The following is a 7,449-nucleotide window of genomic DNA, read 5'->3' as shown; positions in this document are numbered from 1 at the left end:
ATGGTTGCTCACAAGCTTTTAAACCATAGATGCTACTCATCAAAGTAGGATGTACAGCATTTTCTTTACAAAGTATGTTATGCTAATTGAGCTAGATGTTCCCCAGGATCATGGTCTCTAGTCCTCAGCCCTGCAAGTCAGCCTCTCAGGGAGCTTGAATGTGTCTATGAAGTTTCCATGACCTTGCCTGGTCAAGCTGTGTTGACTTCCGCAGTACTGTGTACTGTCTTAATGTTCACCAAAGTTGTTGTTGTCGTTAGGTGCCATCAAGTCGGTTCTGACTCATAGGGATCCTATGTACCACAGAATGGGACACTGCCCATCCTCACAATCATTGCAATGCCTGAACCCATTGCTGCAGCCACTGTGTCAATCCAGCTTATTGAGGGTCTTCCTCTTTTTTGCTGACCCTCTACTTTACCAAGCATGACGTCCTTCTCCAGGAATTGATTCCTCCAGACAATATGTCCGAGGTGTGTGAGACATAGTCTCACCATCCTTGCTTCTAAGGAACATTTTGGTTGTACTTCTTCCAAGACAGATTTATTCATTCTTTTGGCAGTCCATGGTATGTATAGTCAATATTCTTCTCCATCACCACAATTCAAAGGTGTCAATTCTTCTTTGGTCTTCCTTATTCATTGTCCAGCTTTCATATCCATAGGAAGCTATTGAAAACACCATGGCTTGGGTCAGGCACACCTTAGTCTTCAAGGTGACATCTTTGTTTTTCAACTCTTTAGAGAGGTATTTTGCTGCAGATTCGCTCAATGCAATGCATCTTTTAATTTCTTGACTGCTGCTTCCATGGATGTAGATTGTGGATCCAAGTAAAACAAAATCCTTGACAACTTCAGTCTTTTCCCCTTTTATCATGATGTTGCATGTTGATACAGTTGTGAGGATTTCAGTTTTCTTTATGTTGAGGTATAATCTATACTGAAGGCTGTGGTCTTTGATCTTCATCAGTAAGTGCTTCAAGTCCTCTTCACTTTCAGCAAGCAAGGTTGTGTCATCTGCATGACTCAGGTTGTTAATGAGTCTTCCTCTAATCCTGGTGCCGTGTTCTTCTTCGTATAGTCCAGCTTCTTGGATTATTGGCTCAGTATACAGATTGAATAGGTATGGTGAAAGGATACAATCCTGATGCACACATTTCCTGACTTTAAACCACGCATTATACCCTTGTTCTGTTCAAATGACTGCCTCTTCATCTATGTACAGGTTGTTAATGAGCACAATTAAGTATTCTAGAATTCGTCATGATCCACACAGTCAAATGCCTTTGTATAGTCAATAAAATACAGGTAAACATCTTTCTGGTATTCTCTGCTTTCAGCCAGGATCCATCTGATGTCAGCACTGATATCCCTGGTTCTGCATCCTTTTCTAAATCCAGCTTGAATTTCTGGCATTTCCCTATTAATATGCTGCTACAGCTGCTTTTCAATGATTTTCAGCAAAATTTTACTTGCATGTGATATAAATTATATTGTTCAATAATTTTCACACTCAGTGGGATCACCTTTCTTGGGAATAGGCATAAATAGAGATCTCTTTCAGTTAGCTGGCCAGGTAGCTGTCTTCCAAATGTCTTGGCATAGACGAGTTAGTACTTCCAGGGCTGCATCCACTTGCTGAAATATCTCAATTGGTATTCTGTGAATTCCTGGAGCCTTGTTTTTTGCCAATGTCTTCAGTGCAGCATGGACTCCTTCCTTCAGCACTACTGGTTCATGCTTATATGGTGCCTCCTGAAATGGTTGAACGTCAACCAATTCTTTTTGGTACACTGACTCTGTGTGTTATTTCCATCTTCTTTTGATGCTTCTTGAGTCCTTTAATATTTTCCCCATAAAATCCTTCAATATAGCAACTCGAGCCTTGACTTTTTTCTTCAGTTCTCTCAGCTTGAGAAATGCAGAGTGTGCTCTTACCTTTTGGTTTTCCACTTCCAGGTCTTTGCACATGTCATTGTAATACTTTACTTTGTCTTTTCGAGCTGCCCTTTGAAATCTTTTCAACTCTTTTACTTCATCATTTCTTCCTTTTGCTTTAGCTACTTGATGTTCAAGAGCAAGTTTCAGAGTTTCTTCTGACATCCATTTTGTTCTTTTCTTTCCTGTCTTTTTAATGACCTCTTGCTTTCTTCATGTATTATGTCCTTGATGTCATTCCACAACCCATCTGGTCTTTGGTCATTAGTGTTCAAATCAATTTTGAGATGGTTTCTAAACTCAGGTGGGGTATACTCACAGCCGTACTTTGGCTCTTGTCGACTTGTTCTAATATTCTTCAGTTTCAGTTTGAACTTGCATATGAGCAGTTGATGGTCTGTAACCAAAGTTACCACTTATCTATTGTCTAGTTAATGTTTTTCCCTCCATACCCCTCCCCTCCCTCGTAAACATCAGAGATTGTTTCTTTCTGTGTGTAAGCCTTTTCATGAGTTTTTATAATAGTAGTCTTATACAGTATTTGTCCTTTTGTGATTGACTTATTTCACTCAGCATAATTCCCTCCAGGTTCATCCATGTTGTGAGGTGTTTCAAAGATTCATCATTGTTCTTTATTGTTGTGTAGTGTTCCATTGTGTTTGTATACTATAGTTTGTTTATCCATTCATCTGTTGACGGGCACTTAGGTTGCTTCCATCTTTTTGCTATTGTGAATAATGCTGCAATGACCATGGGTGTGCATACGTCTATTCCTGTGAAGGCTCTTATCTCCCTAAGATGTATTCCTAGAAGTGGGATAGCTGGATCATATGCTATTTTTATTTCTGGCTTTTTAAGGAAATGCCATATAGTTTCCAAAATGGTTGTACCATTTTACATTCCCACCAGCACAGCATAAGAGTTCCAATCTCCCCAATATTTCTCCAGCACTTGTTATTTTGGTTTTTTTTTGATTCATGCCAGTAATGTCAGGGTGGGATGGTATCACATTATGGCTTGGATTGGCATTTCTCTATTGGCTAGTGCATATTTATGCCTATTCCCAAGAAAGGTAATACAACTGAATGCAGAAATTATTGAACAATATGGTTAATATCACGCGCAAGCAAAATTTTGCTGAAGATCATTCAAAAGTGGCTGCAATAGTATATCATTGACAAGGAACTGCCAGAAATTCAGGCCAGATTCAGAAGAGGAAGTGGAACCGTGGATATCATTGCTGATATCAGATGGATCCTGGCTGAAAGCAAAGAATACCAGAAGGATGTTTACCTGCATTTTATTGAGTATGCAAAGGCAGTCCACTGTGTAGATCATAACAGATTATGGATAACATTGCAAAGAATGAGAATTCCAGAACATTTAATTGTGCTTATGAGGAACCTGTACATAGATCAAGAAGCAGTTGTTCGTACAGAACAAGGAGATACTGAGTGGTTTAATGTCAGGAAAGATGTGCGTCAGGATTGTATCCTCTTATTCAATCTGTATACTGAGCAAATAATCTGAGAAGCTGAATTATGAAGAAGAATGGAACATCAGGATTGAAGAAAGACTCATTAACAATCTGAATTATGACTTCTGGCCAACATGACGCCACAGACAGAAGCACCACGCTGTCCCTCCACAGCAAAGACCCGAAAAACTAAGTAAAGCAGAGACAAACGTCAGTCCTGGAACCTGAAGTGTCAAATGAAGAGATAAAGAACTCAGCCAAGCACCGAATGGAATAAGAAACTGACAGAGGACAGACAGAGAGGAAAGATACATGCAGAAAGCCCCATCAGCTAATGCAGCACAGATCTGCCATCTTGGACTCCTGTTGGGCATCAGTAGACAGGGAGCACGGGAAACCAGTTTTGTGAAACTCCCAGCAGGAGACAGAACACCTGGCAATGAGCGATATATGCTTTCCTAACCCCCACCCTTCTTCCCTTCCTTCTTTGACCTCCTCTGCTTCCCACCAGCCCCAGTGTTTTGGCCGGGAGGTAACTGCTTTGGCCTCAGGCTGGCTGGGCGCCTGAGCTGGTATTGGTTCATTCCATCTCTTTTGGTTTCTTCTGTGCCTCCTACCACCTCCCCCTCCTTTCTCCGTACACCTGGCTCCATGTGCCATCTTTGCTTCTTTTTGAAAGGCTGTGAAGCCATGTTCAACTGGGGAACCATTCTCCCACCCTCAACACCATGCTTTTTGCCACCTTGTTTATTTTGTTCTGTTTCTTGTTTTCTTTTTCTTTTTGCAGATTTGGAGCACCTTCTGGAAGGGCTGCACTGCATGGCTTAGGAGCCACTCTCCCAATCTCTGCATCCACGTAGAAGGGATCCTTGGGGGCATTTCTTTCTCTCTCTTTTTCTTTCTTCTTTTCTCTCTTTTTTCCCCTTTCTGTCCATCTTCATTTCTCAGTTCTTGTCTCTCTACACTTATTTTCTTTTCCTGTCTCCTGAATACTTGGTGTTGTGTGACATCTATACCCTCTCTAGCCAGGCTATACTGCGTAGTCTGGGAGCCACTTCTCCAGTCTTAGCAGCTGCACTGGTGGGACCCCGGGACTCCTGGGGGCTTTTCTTTTCCAAATTTTTATCTAGTTATTTTTTTCTTTTTGCTTTTTCCATTTCTCAGTTTCTCATCTATCTCCTCCAATGGCGAGCTCCCTTAGCACTCTCTTTTTTTCCCCTTTATTTGTTTGCTTGTTTATTTTTGGCTTCTGTCTCTTTCTCCTCTTTCCCATACACTTATTAGCTCCATGCATCACAACCTCCCCCCTTTGCTGCCTACCTTCACTGTGCACTGAGCTGTGCAGGCACGGCAGACTGGAACCTGCCCAGCACTGATTCTTGGCCCATCCTGTTGGCCCTAGTATGTGCCACAAACAACCTGTCCCAGCCTCTCCCCTTCAGCTGGACTTGCCCTGCTTCACCATAGCTGAATGGCTGGCCCTGCCCATTGGACAAGGAGGTGAAAAATATCATGACTACAGACAAGCAAACAACAAAGAATGCACAGCCCACCTGCTCAGATATAACCAAAAAAAACCAAAAAAACAGGATGAAACAAGCAAATCTACAATCAAGAAATGAAGACAATAATTAATGAATATCCCAAAGACAGCAGACAATATCAAAACATATTAAAAAAAAAAAAAAAAAAAGAGGATGGTTCCAGTAGGCATCCAAAATAAAACATCAGATGACTTTCCAATAGAAGAAAAAGCACTCGAACTACCTGACAGGGAATTCAAATCTTTAATATTTAGAGCAATCCAAGAGTTGAAGCAAAAAAAGCAGAAAAAAATGAGGGAAAAAAAAGACAAATTTATGGGAAAGACAGACAAATTCATGGAAAATAAAGACCAAAAAATGGAACAATTCAGGAAAGTAATATAAGAACAAAATACTAAAATAAATTCACAACTAGAAATCATTCAAAAATAACAATTAGAAATCCAAAAGATAAACAACAAGATTTCAGAAATGGACAGTGTCATAGAAGGGCTGAGGAGCAGGTTTGAAACAGTGGAAGACAGAATCATTGAAATTGAAGACAAACACTTGGCTACAACTCTGTTTGAAGAAAAGTCAGAAAGAAGAACGAAGAAAAATGAAACCCTGAGAATTATGTGGGATTCAATCAAAAGCAAAAATTTGCAAGTGATTGGAGTTACAGAACAGGGAGAGAAAACAGAGAACACAGAGAGGATAGTTGAAGAATTGCTGACAGAAAACTTCCCTAATATGAATGATAAAAAGCTGCCCATCCAAGAAGCTCAATGAGCCCCAAGTAGAATACCCCAAAAGAAAAACACCAAGGCATATCATAATCACACTCACTAAAATCAAAGACAAAAAATCCTGTGAACAGCTTGAGAAAAACAAAAAGTCACATACAGAGGATAAGCAGTAAGACTAAACTCTGGTTATTTAGCAGAAACCATGTAGGCAAGAGGGCAATGGGATGACATATATAAAACCTTGAAAGAAAAAAATTGCCAACCAAGAATATATCTTGCAAAACTCTTTGCTCACATATGATGGTGAAATTTGGACATTTCCAGATAAACAGAAATTAAGGGAATATGTAAAAGCCAAACCAAGCTTACAAGAATTATTAAAGGAAGCCCTTCAGTCTGAGAACCAACAATGTCAGACCACAGCCTGAATCTAGGAGGCAAGATTGTTCCAGCCAGGTACCAACCTAGGAAATGAACTCTCAAGGACTATCCAAAACCAAAGTAATTACAACAGGAAACCAGAGAGGTTAATCTGTAAATGACAGAAATGTCAGAACAATAAAAGAGGGAATAAATGGTATAGGTATAGAACTTTCTAATGGAGAGGAAGGTAAGGTGATACCAAGTACTAATAGACTGGTTCAAACCTAGAAAGATAAGGGTAAATTTCAGGGTAACCGCAAAGAAAGTTAACAAACCTACTCATCAAAATAAAGAAGAAAAACATAAAGTCTCAACAAAAACAAAATCTACAAAAATAAAAGAAATCCACAAACAAAAGTAACTCAGCACATAAGAGTTACAGGAACAAAGAAAATATTAGCACCACAAAAAAAGCACTAGAAAATGACAGCCATAAGCTCATATCTATCAATAACTACACTGAATGTAAATGGCCTAAATACACCCATAAGGAGACACAGAGTGACAGAATGGATAAAAAAATAGGATCCATCAATATGGTGTCTACAAGAGACAAACCTTAGAAACAAAGACATAAATTTATTGAAAATCAAAGGATGGAAAAAATACATCGAGCAAATAACTACCAAAAAAAGAGCAGAAGTGGCAATACTAATCTCACAGAAGATAGACTTTAAAACAAAATCCACCATAAAAGACAAAGAAGAGCAGTATATAATGATTAAAGGGCAATCCATCATGAAGACTTAACCATAATAAACATCTATGCACCCAGTGACAGGGCTCCAAAATACATAAACCAAACTCTAACAACTCTGAAAAGAGAAATTGACATTTTCACAATAATAGTAGGAGACTTCAATACGCCACTATTGGTAAAGGGCGGAACATCTAGAAAGAAACTCAAAAAAGATACAGAAGAGCTAAAGAGCACAATCAGCCAACTTGACGTCATAGACATATGTAGAACACTCTACCCAACAGCTGCAAAGTATACCTTCTTTTCCAACACACATGGAATGTTCTCCAGAATAGACCACATCTTAGGCCAGAGAGCAACCCTCAGAAAAATCCAAAACACTGAGATAATACAAAGTATCTTCTCTGACCACAATGCCATGAAAGTAGAAATAACAACAGGAAGAGAAAGGAAAAACAAAAATCGATAACATGGAAACTGCATAACACTCTGGTTAAAAACCACTGAGTAATAGAAGAAATCAAAGATAGAATAAAAAAATTGCTAGAATCAAATGAGAATGAAAGGACATCGTGCCAAAACCTTCGGGACACAGCAAAGGCATTTCTCAGAGGTCAATTTATAGCACTAGATACACACA

This window comes from Loxodonta africana, chromosome 1 (genome assembly GCF_030014295.1).
Source record: "Loxodonta africana isolate mLoxAfr1 chromosome 1, mLoxAfr1.hap2, whole genome shotgun sequence".
NCBI lineage: Eukaryota > Metazoa > Chordata > Mammalia > Proboscidea > Elephantidae > Loxodonta > Loxodonta africana.
The sequence above is the reverse complement of the archived record's forward strand: the minus strand, read 5'-3'. Positions refer to the sequence as shown.